The 17,448-nt window shown below is 42.1% G+C and overlaps 1 protein-coding gene across 3 annotated transcripts in view; it reads left to right on the top strand.

Annotated features, from left to right (window-relative positions):
- Positions 1-6,642: 6,642 nt before the first annotated feature.
- The window catches only part of il1rapl1a (interleukin 1 receptor accessory protein-like 1a), a 105,812-nt gene continuing 95,006 nt past the window's right edge, over positions 6,643-17,448 (top strand). For all 3 annotated transcript variants that reach the window (XM_072686384.1, XM_072686383.1, XM_072686382.1), the window contains exon 1: positions 6,643-7,007. The gene's annotated coding sequence lies outside the window, so the exon portion shown is untranslated. The remainder of the gene's footprint in view (positions 7,008-17,448) is intronic.

Genomic DNA, 17,448 nt, shown 5'->3' with positions numbered 1-17,448 from the left:
CTGTGCCTCTCAGGAGTCTCTCTAGTCTTTTCTTTTCAATGCCAGCAGTGTTCTTCTTCCATGACAATGCAAAAATGGCCCTCCCTAACGCCTCACAAAGTTTAATGACGAACATCATCACAGACATAAAGAAGCAAGCGCAACACCCCAAACAGACTTAAATATTGTGTGAAGCTGAAGCACATTTTCTAACAGCAACAAATAACGCAGTCTTATACACAGACTCAAAACCAGATTTATACCAGGAGACAAAAAGCTCAAAAACTGAAAATCTATACCATTTTTAGTTATGATTTACATTTATGTTACATTTACGGCATTTAGAAGACGCTCTTATCCCGAGCGACTTACAAAAGTGCTTTGATATTTACCCAAGAAAATCTCAGCTAGTTTGAATAGGCTAAAAATTCAAAGATACCTCTAAGCTTAGACACTACTAAACACAAGTCAGTAAGGTGACCGCTATTCGCCCAAGTATTCTCAGAAGAGAAGGGTCTTCAGTCTGCGTTTGAAGACAGCCAACGACTCGGTGCTGTTCGGACACCCAGGGGAAGCTTGACCCAACACTTTGGTGCCAGTACAGAAAAAAGCCTGGACACTTGTCTTCCATGGATTTTGAGGGATGGCGGGTCGAGCCGAGACATACTTGAAGTTTGAAGGGCTCTTGGTGCAGATTGGCTTGTAGGCCAGGGTCAGGGTTTTGAATCTGATGTGGGCAGCAGCTACAGGAAGCCAGTGAAGAGAGAGCAGCAGTGGAGTGACATGACTGAACTTAGGAACGTTGAAGATGACCCGTGCCGCTGCATTTTGGATAAGTTGCAGGGGCCTGATGGTGTGCAGAGGGAGACCAGTCAGAAGAGAGTTGCAGTAGTCAAGTCTTGAGTGACGAGAGACTAAACGAGCACCTGGGCGACTCTCTACAGAGGAAGGGTCGAATTCTCTGGATGTTGTACAGGAGAAATCTGCAGGACCGAGTTACGTTTGCTACATGACTTGAGATCGATAACCGATCATCCATGACTACACCAAGACTTCGACCAGTGAGTTCTCAAATGAGATGGCAAGATCGTTTTTAGGTCCAGCAGTTCCCGGGTTTGAGGTGGTGAACTGCCATCCAAAAAGAGACGTCAGTGAGACTTGCCGAGATGCGGGCAGAAACCTTTGTGTCAGACGGTGGGAAAGAAAGGATGAGATGAGCGTCATCGGTGTAAAGGGTTGTAAGAGAATCTAGAGAGGACATCACTTTACCAAGAGAGCCAGTGTAGAGTGAGAAAAGAAGAGGACCAACAACCGAGCCTTGTGGCACGCCAGTGGAGAGACTACAAGGAGCGGACGTGTCCCTTTGACATGTTACCTGGTATGAGTGTCCCTGCAGGTATGATGCAAACCATCGCCATTCAGAGCCGGTAATTCCAAGACCGGCAAATATAGACAGGAGGATCTTTTGGTCCACTGTGTCAAAAGCTGCAGAGAGTTTTAGTTGCATGGTTAACAGTGTGTCAGCATTTTCACGCACACACACACACACACACACACACACACACACACACACACAAAAACATATTCTCAGTTCCTAGTTCTCAAAATATCCACCCGGACAGGGTTTTGTAATGTGTTCAAACACAGCTTGACTTTTTTTACTCAAAGTGCTCATCAAGTTCTTGCCACTCATTGTGCTCAAACTCCCTGAATGAGAGACAGTTTTGAATAGTGTATTCACTGTCAGGGGACACTGTGCTCTTAGAATTGCCTCGGTGCCTCTAGTGTTCCAGTGCCAGTTTGTTTTGATTTGTTCTTACAATGTAAAACGTGGGAGGAACGTCTCTGAAACAGCCATCCAGGTCAGCCTGGTCTCCCAGTGAAAACGTCCACATTGGTCATTTTTTAGCACCCTTTATAATGACCCACTGCTACGTACACAGGAAACGCAAACTCTAGCAGCAAAGGAAAAGTATACAAGTGACTCTAGAGTCTAAAGAATCGACTCACAAATAGAATTCCAACAAATTCAACATCACTGTAAACAAACAAAAATGACTAAAATGTGAAGTCTAATCTACACCTACACCTAACCTAAAACGACACCTTAATCTACATCTAAACCTTACCATAAACAACACCTTATTCTACATCTAAACCTAACCGTAAACAACACCTTATTCTACATCTAAACCTAACCGTAAACAACACCTTAATCTACATCTAAACCTAACCTAAAACAACACCTTAATCTACATCTAAACCTAACCTAAAACAACACCTTAATCTATACCTAAACCTAACCTTAAACAACACCTTAATCTACATCTAAACCTAACCTTAAACAACACCTTAATCTACATCTAAACCTAACCTAAAACAACACCTTAATCTATACCTAAACCTAACCTTAAAAAACACCTTAATCTGCATCTAAACCTAACCTTAAACAACACCTTAATCTACATCTAAACCTAAAACAAGACCTTAATCTACATCTAAACCTAACCTTAAACAACACCTTAATCTACATTTAAACCTAACCTTAAACAACACCTTAATCTACATTTAAATCTAACCTAAAACAACACCTTAATCTATACCTAAACCTAACCTTACAAAACAACTCAATCTACATCTAAACCTAACCTTAAACAACACCTTAATCTACATCTAAACCTAACCTAAAACAACACCTTAATCTACATTTAAACCTAACCTAAAACGACACCTTAATCTATACCTAAACCTAACCTTAAAAAACACCTTAATCTACATCTAAACCTAATCTAAAACAACACATTAATCTACATCTAAACCTAACCTTAAACAACACCTTAATCTACATCTAAACCTAACCTAAAACAACACCTTAATCTACATCTAAACCTAATCTAAAACAACACCTTAATCTGCATCTAAACCTAACCTTAAACAACACCTTAATCTACATCTAAACCTAACCTTAAACAACACCTTAATCTACACCCAAACCTAACCTTAAAAACAATTTAATCTAAACCTAAACCTAACCTTAAACAACAGCTTCATCTACACCTAAACCTAACCTTAAAAACTATTTAATCTAAACCTAAACCTAACCTAAAACAACACCTTAATCTGCATCTAAACCTAACCTTAAACAACACCTTAATCTACACCCAAACCTAACCTTAAAAACAATTTAATCTAAACCTAAACCTAACCTTAAACAACACCTTAATCTACACCTAAACCTAACCTTAAACAACACCTTAATCTACATCTAAACCTAACCTTAAACAACACCTTAATCTACATCTAAGCCTAACCTAAAACAACACCTTAATCTACACCCAAACCTAACCTTAAACAACACCTTAATCTACACCCAAACCTAACCTTAAAAACAATTTAATCTAAACCTAAACCTAACCTTAAACAACACCTTAATCTACATCTAAACCTTACCTTAAACACCTCAAACAACACCTAAACCTAACCTTCTAGAGGTTTGTGTCATTTTTGTTTGTTTACAGTGATGTTGGATTTGTTGGATTTCTATTTGTGAGTCGATTCTTTAGACTCTAGAGTCACTTGTATACTTTTCCTTTGCTGCTAGAGTTTGCGTTTCCTGTGTATGTAGCAGTGGGTCATTATAAAGGGTGCTAAAAAATGACCAATGTGGACGTTTTCACTGGGAGACCAGGCTGACCTGGATGGCTGTTTCAGAGACATTCCTCCCACGTTTTACATTGTAAGAACAAATCAAAACAAACTGGCACTGGAACACTAGAGGCACCGAGGCAATTCTAAGAGCACAGTGTCCCCTGACAGTGAATACACTATTCAAAACTGTCTCTCATTCAGGGAGTTTGAGCACAATGAGTGGCAAGAACTTGATGAGCACTTTGAGTAAAAAAAGTCAAGCTGTGTTTGAACACATTACAAAAACCTTTCTTCACTTGTGTTAGCTTAACTAATTAAAACCAAATAGCAAATAACATCTCAAACCCAGCATTTTTGAACTGTGTTAAGTGTGCTTAACTGTCCTAAATTGGAACTATTTTATGTATACTACTGCATCTGTACATAAACAAAAGTTTATTTAGCAATAGTGAATTGTCATCACAGGCATGTGCCTGATGCTCATACACCCCCGCTTGTTACGCACATACCGACACACAGCAGAGCACAAACCCATCGTTACGATAGCAAAGACACACTGACACACCCTAAAGCAAGCTGCTCGGTTGACATCTCGCCAAAAGATCACTAATATAGGGCCCTAAGTGTGTTAGACATGTACAAAAATATACATTAAATACATTTTCATTAAGACTGAATACAGTTTCCAGGCCTGGATTTTGTTTTCACAGGAAGTGGTGTGACATATTAATATGAAAATTACCATCTTCATAAAGACTGATGGCATAATTCTGCTTTAGTGCATGAGTGATCACTGCAGCATGCCACGCTCAGCAGCAGAGAGAGTGGCAACTTGCTCTTACAGCCTTCAACATTAAGGCCAGGCAGCAACAACATTATATAGATTACAAGTGAACACATAGGAGAGGGTACCCTTGGGGGAATGACTACACACTGGTGGTACTGTAAGTGGAGAGGGGGGGGGGGCATGTTCAGTCTACAAATAGGTGGTGCCAGGAGCCAATGGGAAAGTTTTACCTAAATAGGATATATTCCACACAGAAACCCACTGTATATTACTGAACCTGCACAGCTGACTCAGTTACTGGACTTGTTGAGAAACATCAATATGGGAGACATTATTAAATCCAATATCAGTTATTTTTTGTGTGTGCTGGGTTTTAAGCTTGCATTGGTCAATCATTGTCCATTTGCCAATGGTAATTGAATAAACTCAATTATTACAAGTTGATTGAACTCACCTGACTTAAAATAGTTGAGTAATCTGTGAGAAATATCCAGTTTTATTTACAACAGACTTCAGTTTAATCGGGTGGGAAAACTTTTGGGATTATAGGATACTTGCACTATGCACTATATTGGCAAAAGAATTTGCTCGCCTGCCTTCGCACACATATGAACTTGAGTGATATCCCATTCTTAATTCATAAGGTTTAATATGATGCCGGGCCACCTTTTACATCTATAACAGCTTCAACTCTTCTTGGAAGGCTTTCCACAAGGGTTAGGAGGAGTGTGTTTATGGGAATTTTTTTACCATTCTTCCAGAAGCGCATTTGTAAGGTCAGACTCTGTTGTTGGACTAGAAGGCCTGGCTCGCAGTCTCCTCCACTCTAATACAGCCTAAAGGTGTTCTATTGGGTTGAGGTCAGGACTCTGTGCAGGACAGTCAAGTTCTCCTCCACCAAACTCGCTAATCCATGTTTTTATGGACCTTGCTTTGTGCATTGGTGTGCAGTCATGCTGGAACAGGAAGGGGACGTCTCCAAACTGTTCCCGCAAAGTTGGGAGCATGAGATTGAGCAAAATCACTTGGTTTTCTGAAGCATTAAGAGTTATTTTCACTGGAACTAAGGGGCTGAACCCTACTCCTGAAAAACAACCCCACACCATTATCCCCCCTCCACCAAACTTTACACTTGGCACAATGCAGTCAGACAAGTCCCGTTCTCCTGGCAACCGCCAAACCCAGACTCATCCATCAGATTGCCAGATGGAGAAGCGTGATTTTTCACTCCAGAGAACACGTCTCCACTGCTCCAGAGTCCAGTGGAGGCTTGTTTTACACCACTGCATCCAACGCTTTGCATTGCGCTTGGTGATGTAAGGCTTGGATGCGGCTGCTCGGCCATGGAAACCCATTCCATGAAGCTCTCTACACACTGTTCCCGAGCTAATATGAAGGCCACATGAAGTTTGAAGGTCTGTAGCGTTTGACTCTGCAGAAAGTTGCCGAACTCTGCTCACAATACGCCTCAGCATCCGGTGACCCCCCTTTGTCGTTTTACTGAGTAGCTGTTGTTCCCAATCGCTTCCACTTTGTTCGAATACCACTGACAGTTGACTGTGGAATATTTCGCAGCGAGGAAATTTTACCACTGCACTTGTTGCACAGGAGGCATCCTATCACGCTACCACGCTGGAATTCACTTAGCGACCCATTCTTTCACAAATGTTTTAGAAGCAGTCTGCATGCCTAGGTGCTTGGTTTTATACACCTGTGGCATTGATGATGGATGATTTGGATGAGTGAATACTTCTGGCAAAGTAGTGTAATTGTATATGATGTTTCAAGCGTGTTTTAAGTGAATTACTGTAGCTGTTGTCCTTAATACACTTTAACTGAACAAGATTTGAACTAAACGTTTACTTCAAAGTAATGTGTTTTATAAAAATAATATACTAGATTATATTTTTTTTAAAGTGGGATCAAAGTTTAGCTCCAAGTTAATATTAATGTATTTTATTCATGTAAGAAGTTTCATCACGGCATCTCTATCCTGCCCATTCTGGGTACAAGTAGCACTCATCTGAACTCTTCCCATCACTCCCCGCGCATTCCGTACCTGTCCTATGCGTTAACTCTCGTTGCGGGCTTTAGGACCCAGCAGACTCCTGCAGCAGAACACAGACACACACATATACACAATCTCTCTCTCTCTCTCTCTCTCTCTCTCTCTCTCTCTCTCTCTCTCGCAGGAACCCCCTCCCCTCAGCCCTACTCCCCTCTCAGAGAAGCTCGCAGTGCCGGATACCTGCAGACTCTCAGACCGCCACCACTGCGCGTTCACACACACGGGGAATCGCACGCAGTCCATCATGGGTCCGCCGTGAAGGAGCCCAGCTTTCCAGCTCCCCCAAAAACAAACAAAAAAGGCTGAAGGCACGCTGGAATTACCCGTCAGCGCCCCGGTTCGCATGGACCACTTCAGCTCTGCTATTTGTGATGTGACTGAACGGCTCCAGGCTGAACTCCTGGGGAGCCACGGGGGCAGATTTGATTTCTTTTCCGGCGCCGTGATGCTCCTCAGCTCCATCACCCAATCTCACATCATCACCATCAGCACCATCATCATCATCTGAGCCATCAGGAGCTGACGGTAAGCGCGCGCTCCGTGGGGCAAAAGTTTGGAGCGTATGAGGCTCCAAGGAGGGGAAGATGCGGGGGCGGCGGTGCGTCCAGTACAACGTGGACAGTGTTTTGGGGGGGCTGGCATGTCCAGCACATATATAGTGAGACGGTGTTGTGGTCGAGGGGAGAGTGAAAGGTAGAGCTGAGCTCACGCGCTGTTTGCATGCAGCATCCGCGCAGCCCCAATGTGTCGCAGGAGCGCTCGAGATGTAATGGAGGGGGAAATTATATATATGTGTGTGTGTGTGTGTGTGTGTGAGAGAGAGACAGATGAGGGGGGCGTTGAGGGGGGGGTGGTCTTAAACAGAAATTGAGCCCCAGACCAGAAAGCAAGTTGTAGTTCAAGATAGCAAGGTGTGTGTGTGTGTGTGTGTGTGTGTGTGTGTGTGTGTGTGTGACGTTTTTACAGGTGAATCTAAAAGAGTGTGTTTGGCGTGGGTCTGGCGTTGCGCGGTGTGTGTTTGTGCGCGCGCGTACAGGAGAGATGAACCCGCTGTGATGGCACGAGCCGCACACACACGCGCGCGCGCGCACGCACACACTGCAGTTACTGGCAGAGATAGAATTAGAGACAGTTGTGTGTGTGTGTGTGTGTGTGTGTGACAGAGAAAGAGAGAGAGAGAGTGTGTGTGTGTGTGTGTGTGTGTGTGTGATTGTGCGCGCTCGCACAGATATACTAACTGCAAAGGAAACACACCAACACTGAGATGCCTGATGATGACACCCTAATGTAACCGCTCTCTGTATCGCCCCACGTCACCAACGCCGCTGTATGTATGATGTTATTATTATGACGGTAACGGTCTCCACCGTTACGAGCGTTACTCTTTCGTTATTAACGTCACCGACGTTATTCCAACTTATGGTCATGTTTGACGTTTGGAGACAGGCAATAAAGCAAGCACTGAGGAGAACATGAGAGAGAGGAGATGAGAGAGAGAGAGAGAGAAGAGAGAGAGAGAGAGAGAGAGAGAGAGAGAGAATCAGGCTTGTAATGTTGTAATGGATGATGAAGATTCCATTTGCTATAAATGAGCTCTAACTGAGCACTGCCTCCCCTCCTGACCACCAGCAGATTTCTGCCCCTCTCTCTGAACGCGTCTCGGAAGCAGCACATCATTCCTCAAGCGAATATCTGCAGATACTCCAGAGGAAGTGGATGGAAACCTGATCAGATTGGTTTTGACAGCGTAATTGACTTCCCTTACAGGAGCTGTCACTCACTCAGGTTGGGGAAGTGGAGAGGAACCCTCCGCCTCCTCTTCCTCCTCATCCCCATTTCTGGAGTCCTTCAGCGCTTTTATTAAGTTTTTTCCCACCTGACTTCTGCCAAGTCCCTCCCTTAATACACTCTCATTGGCCAATATACATCATATTCACAAACAATCTGCCAATTCTAAGGCAGGGAGAATGAGGCTAGTGGCCAGTCCCAACAGGAGGAGAGATCCTATTAGCCAACCCCAGCACAGGAGGTGGAGCTTGCCGGAATATAGGTGTGGAAAAAAAACAACGCTGGGTTGCCAGTCTCTGCCTGCGGTGAGTTTGGAGATGGGCCACTTTTCCAGTGTCAGCTTTCTAGATAGGAAGTGCACTCAAAGAAAGTGCTCTGACTAGCATAAGCCATCACCAGCGGCGGAAGATGCCCTATTAAACTGCCGAAGAGCCATGTTTGCTGGCTTGTGGGTTACTGCTTGGGGGGTTGGGGGGTGGTTGGTGGGACACAGAAAGATGTCTGCAAATTGTTGGAAAAGTGATCCAAATGTGAGTTCAGGGTGGGTTGGATGTAACAGCAAGGTAAGGAAACAAAAGCTTGAAAATCTTCTGTGGAATGAACAGATGAAATTAATGAAAGAAATAAAATGAGAGAATGAGAAATGAAAAACGAGGGGAACAAAGAATGAGAAGAAAGAAGGAAAGATGGGCTAAAACAAAGGAAACAGAATAGAAAAGAGGAAATGAAAAAGAGAAATGTCTTGGCTTGGACATACGATTTTAGAGGATTTTTAAAAAACCTTTGAAGTTTCTCACATTTCTCCTTTACAAAAACTAGTGATTTGTAGATTTGTCTTTTTTTCATATGCTGTATTTACTTTTAGGAGATTGTAAGAGTGATGATGAATAGGAATAAAAATGATATATATATCATATATATATATAAATGCATGAAAATGCTTTCAGACTGAACAGGGTAAGAAGGTGTTCTCATCAAGAACCTAAACAGAGCAGATCCCCAAATTTTTATTTCTGCAAAGTCCTTCTGAATCTTCCAGGATAGTAGAATGGTGTCTGTCAGCATTCTGAATTATAGGCCTTGTGTCGCCTGAATATTAAAATATCAGTCATAAATGTTCGTGTTCTGGTCATTACATTACCATCACAATTGATGACCTCCAGCAACTTTGTCATTCATCTGCCAGATCCACTATAATAATAGTAATAATAATAATGGACTAGGTATAATATAATAATCACCTAGAAAAACAATTTGAATCCTAACCCTTAGCCAACCCCTTCCCGCTGCCTGTAGAAGGCGGAGCGTTTTCCACATAGCACCCACATCTGAAACGTGAGAAATCCACCTGTGGTCAGTTTTGTAAAGTGACGAAGGAGCAGAGTGGACCCTTATGGGTGGGATGTTTTGGTGCCACCTTACACTTGCTATTCCGTTGAAGTGATAGCAATGCAGATAATGCAAGTACTGTAGGCCTAAACCTGTGGAAGCACACAGCGTTCACCCTGTGTTTCATGACGAGTGAAGCTTATCTGCTGAGGCTGAAATTGGTGTGGAATGGAATCTGCATTTTTCAATAGGATATAATGGAGTTTTTGAGCTGAGTTTTGATCTCCACCACCTGAATGCAGCTTTACGACTAAATTCTTATCAGTAAGGGCATAAGTTATTACTTGTTGCTCCTACAAGTTATAGAGTCTCCAGGATACTAAGTATGTCACTGTTAATAAATCACTGCATCCTCAAAGCTCAATTAGTGAGTTGTGCATTGACTTTCACAATTACAAAAAAACCCCTGCTTGCCATTTTGGCCTTATGGACCGGGAAGACATGCACAGAGACGGAATTTCTATTCTGTAGTACATTCCTTCATCTCTACAATAGTTTTTAGAGATGATTTGAGATTTGAGTTTTATTATTATTTATCATAGATATGTTGCTGTTTAACAGTGTTAAGTTGGAGTAATTAACATGAAGTGAAATCTGATGTTGGTATTTGAAACACCAGTGACAATGCTACACTCCACAAGTGATAGACTGGGCAGTTAGAAAAGCCACTGGGGCATCTGTAAGTGAGAGGAGTACAGTTACAGTGTGTGTTTGGTTTAGAGAGAGAGAAAGAGCGAGAGAGAGCGAGACTGTGGTCGTTTATTAGATTCCATGGTGAAACAGAATGATTGAGGTGAAGGTTATCCAGGTGTGAGGTTAGGGGAAATGACAGTGAATTGAACATGGGATTTCCTTACATGTGAGTTATGTAAGCTAAGTATCTACAAAGCATCTCAAGTGTACTAATCAAAGTTACCCAAAATGTATCTATCATTTATTTTTAAAGTTATAGAACCGTGGTAGCACTAGAACTGCTTGTAATTGGGGCATATATATATATATATATATATATATATATATATATATATATATTATCATAATATTTCAAGAACAATATGTCATACCGTTTATTTGTTCTGGATTCTGATCATTTGGAAGAGACGAAATGATCCAGTAGTGCCACATTTAACAACTTGAACTCAGAAAACCATACTGTGATGCATACTGTGCTGCAGTGTATCACAATAATGATGAATACCATTTCCAGACCAGGCCTGGCTCGCAATGCAACATAACCTATGAAATAAATGTGCTATTATGGTATTTTTAACCCTGTAAAGCTTCAATTTTAAAACATTGAGGACTCCCGAGAGGGGCGACTAAGCATTAGCTCATTCATCGGGGGATTGGGAGTTCAATCCTCTGCAATGTCACATTCATCCGTGGCCGGGCATCCAAGAGAACGTAATTGACTTTGCTCTCTGCCCAGCACAGGTGTCTGTTAGCCCACATTGGCACACAGTTGGCAGTTAGAGTTTTCCACCAAGGATGTTTAGCTAGCGGCAGTCTTAAAAAAAGTGGCTCACTAGAGGTCCTAGAAAATGGGAATTGGAATTAAAGATGAGAAAATGTGTTGAGTTTATTAAAATAATATTATTTTTTTTATTATTATATATTGGGATTGACAAGAATGAGGTACTTTACCATAACTGTGCTTTATATAGTTTATACTGGCTGTCCTGCTGTTTAAAAGTGGGTGTTTTTTTTTTTTAATATTACATCGGTGGAAAACTTTCAGTGCTCAACATTGTGTGTGTAAGTATGTTTGTATGCTGGTGCTTCGGTGCCACATGTATGACAGAGCTGACTTTTCGAGGCTAATGAAACACACTCTCGAGGCCAAGGGGTTTCTAAGGGACCACTTTACTGTATACCGTGTCAATAATGTGTCTATTTGTGTAAGTATGTGTGTATGTGTAATGAGGAGAATGTATGTGGGGAAAGCCCTCATTATACTGCTTGGGCTCCCACATCATTACAGTCGGGAGACAGAGAGAGAGAGCGCGAGAGGGAGAGTGAATGGGAAGGAGAAAGTAGACGGCGGAATGATTGAAACAATAAACTCATTTTTTTCACTGTCTTGTCAATGCTGAAGGTTGTTGCGAGTCTGTAGGGGGCCAGTTCTCCTGACAGTTCTCGACTGGGTAATGAGGGGTTCCTGCGGTCAGCAAAGTGAGATTAGGAATGGCCCCTGCCCAGAAGCCCATTGATCCACTCCTGAGGAGAATAGTTATTGACTGACAATCGGAGAAGAAAGCCATTGATTGGACGTCTGTTGTGAGAAATGGGAATTCTATAAGTCTTGTGTCAGGAATCAGCTGCCTTTAAGGGAAGCCCACTTCTGGAACTAGAAGTGGGGCAACCTTGGACATGTGTGTGTGTGTGTGTGTGTGTGTGAGTGTTAGTGCCTGTGTGTGGATACACCAAACTAATGGACATTAGGTGTCAACCTTTGAAAGCTTCAGGGTTTTTCTCCGGTAATTGAAAACTCACTGTAGGACTTTCTGCACTCTATATTATATGATATTCCTTCTGGTGTTTGTATTTGTTCTGCACAAGGACAATGTGTGTATGTATATACACACACACACACACACACACACATAAATATACTCAAACCCATAGTTATGAATGCACACCCACATTGACTCACACATCACTGCTTTTGGTTGTTGATGAAGCCTGACAAGTAATCTGTTTGCGAGTATTTTGGCATGGGCCTCCCTCTCACTGTCACTTTCTCTTTTACTGAGAGCTGACAGAACTGTCAGAGCTCTGACTGATTTCTCCTGAATAGTATTGAAGCTTTTTGTGTTTGTCTGCCCATGTGTGAGAGTGAAAAGGAGAAAGAGAGAAAAAAGTATGTGTGTATGTGTGTAACCAATTCGGCCTGGTGCACCCAGGAAGACTATTCAGCTTCCTCTTCGTATTCAAGCTGTGAATAGGGATTTTTGTCATTTGCTTATTTCCATCAGATTTACTTACTATGTTCACCAGCTTTTTTAGTAGACATTTTAAGTTAATCTTTTTAAACAATTTGCTGATGACACATTTAATTATGTAATAGTTTGTACCATGGAAATCTTTGTTTTATAAGTAGATTTTGTTTATATACATATATACCACTTCTATTATATGGTCTGCTAGCACCTCAATGGGATTTGACGTACAGTGACACAATTCTTGTGATTTTGCCTACACCACAGTGGATTTGAAATGAGGCAGTGGAGATGTTATTTAAGTTCAATTTGAACACTTTTTAATTAAATTATCTTTAATACATGGATGAGGCTTTACTGCAGATGCCTTTGGTTGCTGTCTGTTGGTGGGTTTGCATGTATTGAGCTGTCAAGGGGAGCGGAGGGGGGCTTAAAACATGATTTGCATTTACACCAGTGGTGTAAAAGTGAATTACACTCCACAACTGGAGTGGGAGCTGTGATGAGGCAAATGTGTTGCCCATCACCAGAGGACTGTGTGCATTTGTAATATGTACCTGAACACCCACCTCACTAATTTTAAAGTGATTGATTGTACATTGAACATTTGCATTTACATTTAAGGTATTTAGTAGATGCTCTTATCCAGAGCGACTTACAAAAGGGCTTTACTGTTTACCCCGAAAATACCCTGAGCTAGTTTATATAGACTAGGATTCAAAAGATACCTCTAAGCTTAGGTACTACTAAACACAAAACTCAGTATGGAGACCCTAATACTCGACACTACACTTTACCCAAGTACTCTTGGAAGAGGTGGGTCTTCAGTCTGTGTTTGAAGACAGCGAGCGACTCTGCCGTTCGGACACCCAGGGGCAGTTTGTTCCACCACAAAAAAAGCATGGACGCTTCTCTTCCGTGGATCTTAAAGAGTGGTGGGTCAAGCCAAGCTTTTGACCACTGCCATCAAGTACGGAGGGGCTGGTCCATTCTTGGCTTTGTAGACCAGCAGCTACAGGAAGCCAGTGAAAGGAACACAGCAGAGGAGATGCTGCATTCTGGGTTGATTGCAGGGGCCTGATGGTGCGCAAAGGAAGACCAGCCAGAAGGGAGTTGAAGTAATCAAGTCTTGAAGTAACAAGAGACTGAACAAGCACCTGGGTGGCCTCTTTAGAGTGATCATCTGATCATCCATGACTACAACAAGGCTTCGTGCTTTGTCACCAGTGAGTTCTCAAAGGAGATGGCAAGATCACTGGGAAGTCCAGCCGTTCCTTGCTGGGGTTGAGTTTAAGGTGGTGAGCTGCCATCCAAGAAGAGACGTCAGCGAGACATGCTAAGATGCGGGTAGAAACCTGTGTGTCAGACGGTGGGAAAGAAAGGATGAGTTGAGTGTCATCTGTGTAGGAGTAGTAAAAGAATCCATGGGAGGATATTACTCTACCATGAGAGCTAGTCTAGAGCGAGAAAAAAAGAGGACCAAGAACCGAGCCTTGTGGAACGCCAGTGTCCAGAGACTACAAGGAGCCAAGTTACCTGGTATGAGCGCCCCTCCAGGTACGATGCAAACCATCGCCATGCAGAGCCGGTAATTCCAAGGCTGAACCTATTGGCATCTTAGGCCTGGGCTAAAGGGGTATAAAGCCCCCGAGCATTGAGCCGTGCAGCAGTGGAACAATTACTTGAGACACATTCACTGCACTCAGGTGATCTCTGTTTCACTAATTGTGAGACCACTAGCACCAGTTGCCTGGACTTGCCTGGAATTAGACCAGTCACTGGCTATTTATGCATTTACTTATTTTACATTACATATTTTTATTAAATTAAATACAATTAAATGCTAAATTATATTGACCATTAATCCATTTTTAAAAGCAATAAAAGGGGAAAACATCCAAGGGGTGATTTGTTTTTTAAAGACATTATAGTGTATGTAATATTATAATTAATGTATTAATGTATTAATGTATTTAGTCTCTTAATAACTCTTATCTCTGAGCGAACAAATACTTACGGACCAGAAATTTAGAATCATCTGTTATTCTCGGATGCCTAAACTCTTGCACAGTGCTGCATATGAATCAATTAAAGGTAATATTAATATCCTGACATTTGTTGATTTATATTAGATGCAGTATTAACATTTACAGACTCTGATGGAGATGAAAAACATTAATATAGCTTTATTTTGGGTTTTTTTTGTGTTCATGTGCTGTCATTCTTACAAGATTTACCAGTTTTACGTACTGACCGGATTGCAGGTGTATTTGTAGCCAGACTAGATGTGGGCAATATTTTATAATATTTTATACTGTAAATATCTTCATTATGTCAAGGACACTGACCGACTACAAAAATCATAATTAGCACACACACACACGAGCTGCACATGTGTTCTTGTTTACCCTGACATTTCAATCACTGCAGTAACTAGACCCCTTATTGGTCAGCCCAAGATGCAGTGGTTCATACAGGGAAATGCCTAATTGGCTGGAGGAACTGTGATGGTTGTGCTGTGGATGAGGAGAGTGTTAAAATAGCTGCACTGTTAGAGACAGGTCGCTTCCTCACTCCGGAGTGTCTGTGTGGTAAGCAACCCCATTGTTTTGGAATCTTTGCTGGATTAGCAATTAGCCTTGAATCACAATGTCGTGCAGGCCCTTATTTAGTTGTGGTGTGTGTATGTGTGTATTCTCTGTATTCTCTGCATTGGATTTCGCTTCTGCAATCAGCTCTAATACAGACTCTTTTGTTCACCTACTCTTGGCTGTTATTGAGAAAAATGAGCCATTAGGACATTGGAACAGCAACAGATGTTTAGGGTGAGACCAGGAGGTACACTTCAAAGCATGAGCATCTGATAGGCAATCATTCCATATGTGTGTGTGTGTGTGTGTGTGCATGTGTGTGTCAGTGGGTGTTTGGCCGTGTGGTAAATAGCTGTATTGACTGAATCCAGCCGGTGTGTCTGAGGTGAATCCAGGACGTTAGCCACTCACACACACACACACACACACACACATAACAAAATATTGGTGGGATTGCATATTGTCATATCGCCCATCCCTAGTAAAGTATCATTCCACGGTTTAGAGTGAGGGCTTCATTAGAAAACAGCATGGTTAGTGAATGCTGTGTTGGCTGCAGGCAGTCATGGAGAGGTGCTCAGTGGAAGGTGAGGCACCACAACTCAGTATCCAAACTGAAGTGAAGCCAACAGAGGAGCCCAACTCCAAAGGAAGCCTCAGGCTAAGAGCCTGTTAACTCCCCTCATCACCCCCCCCACACACACACACACACACACTTGCTGCATTTCAATTTCTGTCTTACAAGACTTCATTCATGTTTATGATATTGTCTTTTATCTTCTCTCTTTGCATTGCTTGTGCTTTTTCTTCATTTCTGCCACCTGTGCACCTGTGTGTTTATGTATGTGTGGTTTTTTGCGTGTGTGTTTGGGTGGTTAGAGAGGTACGCATCACTAAATAATTAATCACCATCAGTACAGCGGCGCATTGAGGGATAGACCCAGGGGTCCCTTGTTAATCAGATCAGTGAAGCATGAAGACTGTGTAAGAGCAGCTTACATACACACACTAATGGACACACACAAACACACACACACACACACATACAGCTCATCTTCTGTTGCGAATGTGAAAATAATTCTATTTGTTGCATTTTTTAACAGTGCATGACATGCTACCAGCATTCATAAGGCTACATGACACCTACACAAACTTGACATTGATATGACATTTAACATAAACCTAGATAGACCCTATATAGATATGTGTAGATGTACCGTGACTAGAGGTCACACAGTACCTACTCAGGTGATTTCTGCATGAGTGATATGTCAGCTAGGTCTAACTTAATCAGCTATAGTGGCAGATGGTGGGCAGTGACACAATTATAGGGTGTGTGAGATATCAGAGCATTTGCAGGACCAGTATCATGGAGTTCCACGTACTAGGACTTTACAATATCGGGGGGGATGACAGGGGTAATCTACGATGTATATATTGCAAAATTAAAAAACCCAGGAATTTTCACCCCATTTCACCAGACGTCCCCAGAAGTCAATGATCCAACATATCATGATTTTAATAATGAAATCTGTGTTTCCTAGACTGCAGTATAACACATTTTACTGGCCAGATCAGAGTCTGAGCTTCTGCTAAAGACAAGAAAATCAAGCAGCAAAAGCAGTCATTTAATTTACCTTACATGACATTGCATGTCCTGCGCTGTAAATATTGCGATATCTTACACCCGCCAACAGTCTATCTACGGCGATGGGCGTGGTGGTCTCAAAATGAGGGGTGTTCATGTAAATATCTGGCGTATTGCTAACTTGGCAATGGAAAACACAGATGCTCCACTGACTAGGCAGACGTCAACAGTCAGATATCCATTGCAGTGATCCATCTTGGCAGTGAATTGTCCACACTGGCGTGTGCCCGACGCAAGTACACCTCCGCTTTACACCACTGACCTCTTAAAGGGAATAGTAAGTGACACGCTGATTGGTGTATTACTGTACGTTATGCCCAGAACACACCCATGATTAATTAAGAGAATTAGTGCATGACTTTTGCTTGTTTCAAGCCACGCAAGGCGTACTTTTCTCAATCGCTACGATAGCATGATAGAATGAACAGGGCAGTACAGGGCAGCCAGTCCCATTAGAAGTCATTTACAAGCAGTTACATAAACAGCCTGCTTAATTGTAAGAGATATTAGGACTGCTGTAGCTCCTTTCAAACTACAGTTACTTCCTTTTATTCAAAATGTGCATTGCATAAGAATAGGTGAACCTCAGATCCAGTCTCCGGATAAGTTTT

Source organism: Salminus brasiliensis, chromosome 8 (genome assembly GCF_030463535.1).
Source record: "Salminus brasiliensis chromosome 8, fSalBra1.hap2, whole genome shotgun sequence".
NCBI lineage: Eukaryota > Metazoa > Chordata > Actinopteri > Characiformes > Bryconidae > Salminus > Salminus brasiliensis.
This window is presented reverse-complemented; position numbering and strand designations above follow the sequence as displayed.